This window comes from Elephantulus edwardii, unplaced genomic scaffold (genome assembly GCF_000299155.1).
Source record: "Elephantulus edwardii isolate Elephantulus edwardi_28Jun2011 unplaced genomic scaffold, EleEdw1.0 scaffold00023, whole genome shotgun sequence".
Taxonomy (NCBI): Eukaryota; Metazoa; Chordata; class Mammalia; order Macroscelidea; family Macroscelididae; genus Elephantulus; species Elephantulus edwardii.
In genome coordinates, this window is record NW_006399773.1 from 16,520,062 (window position 1) to 16,522,114 (window position 2,053).

Consider the following 2,053-nt stretch of genomic DNA (forward strand, 5'->3'; position numbering starts at 1 on the left):
GATTCAACTCACAGAATCTCCATGTACAAGAAAAGAAAAAAAACACACCTCAAAACTGTGCCTGATTCTGCACCATTCAAACAATTTTCACTGCTTAAGAGCATAGTTTCAGTGTCTTCACTTTCTTGTGAAAATTAGACAATGAATTGGAACACTGAAAAGTAATTGAAGCTTCTGAGTTATGATACTGTCAAAGAATAATGAATATGTTGTTATGATGAGCAGACAAGTTGCTTGTGACTCATAGCGACTCTTCGTACAACAATAGCTCTGAAGTTTGCCCTGTTCTAAGCCAGTTTCACTTACTCTGACACATCTACCCCCATTGCCCTAGCTACTGTATCCATCCATCTCATTCAGGTTCTTCCTTTCCTGTGCTGTCTCTCCACCCTTTGGAGCCTGATGATCTTCTCTAAGGATTGATCCCTCCTGGCCACATGTCCAAATTATATAAGACTGAGTGTCAACATCCTAGCCTCCAAAGAGAAACTTGGTTTTACTCTCTCTGAGGCAAATCTATTTGAATTTTTAGTAGTCCGTGGTATAGCGAAGACTCTTCTCCAGCACCACAACTCAAAGGCATTGATTCTCCTTCTGTCATCCTTAGTCATTATCCAGGTCTCTTATGAATATTGGGTAATTGTGAAGACTATGGACAGGACCAGGCCCACCTTAATATCTAGATTGACATTGTGCTTCTCATTACTCTGGAAAGGTCCGTGACAGCAGATTTACCTAATGTAATTAATCTTTTGATTTCCTGACTGCTGGTGCCAAGAGTGTAACTGTAACTATTAATCCCAATCTCTTTTCCATCCATCATGGTGCTGCCAATTGGTACAATTGTGAGAATTTTTGTCTCCTTGACGTTGAACTTCAATCCATATTGAAGACTACAGTCCTTGACCTTCTGCAGCAAGCCACTTCAGGTCCACTTCAGTTTCAGCAAGCAAGTTTGTGTCATCTGCATAATGTAGGTTATTATTGAGTCTTCTTCCAATCTTAATGCCAACCACATTCCTCCTCATAAAGCCCAGCCTCTTGAATGATCTGTTCTGCATATTAGATTGAAAGGCTATGGAGATAGGATGCATCCCTGACACACTCCCTGTACCATGAGCTAAAAGAACACACAATCTGTCCTGGAAGTAATATGGGCATGTTACCTGGAAACACTGTTGTGGAAAGAAAACAAGGGAACTGCATAAGAAGCAGCTGCAATATAAGAGTGGCAGAGTCAGAAAATAATTTCTTAAACTGAATAAACTGAAGAACAAATTCAAGCTCAAGTTGCAATACTTAAAGATGTATGGGCAGAATATTGAATGATCCAGGAAGCATCAAAAGGTATGGAAGGAGCATATAGGGTCACTAATCCAAAAAGATTGGCTGACATAAGAATTTCATGAAATAATAAGCAATGGTGATGAAGGAGGAAGTTCGAGCTGCTTTGAAAGGAATTGGCAAAAACAAAGCCCCAGGAATTGATGGAATATCAATTGACTTATTTTAACAAACAGATGTAGACCTCCACATGCTCACCAGGCTGTACCAAGACATCTGGAGGACAACCAACCACCTGGCCAAATGACTGGAAGGGATGTATATTTATTCCCACTCCAAAAAGAAGTTATCTGGCAGAATGATCCAGGCCATAGTCTTCACAATTACTTGCTATGCATCAGAAAGCTGAACAACGAATAGGGATGGTAGAAGAATTTATGTTGTTGTGTTGTGCTGCTGGAGAACAGTATTGAATATACTATGGAACACTAGGAGAACAAACACATTTGTTCTGGAGAGGATTAAAACCAGGCTGCTCCTTGGAGGTAAGAATTTTGAAACACTATCTCACTTACTTTGGGCATGTTGCAAGGAGGGAGCAGTCCTTGCAGAGGGAACAGCTCAAGAGATGAAAACCATAGATGAGATGGATTGACTCAGTGACTGGGGTAATGAGGGTAGGTATTTCAGAAACAATGAGGTTGTTGGCTCAAGAGAGAGCAGGGCTCATAGCTGTTATATGTAGGGTTGGTATGAGTTAAAAGCAACT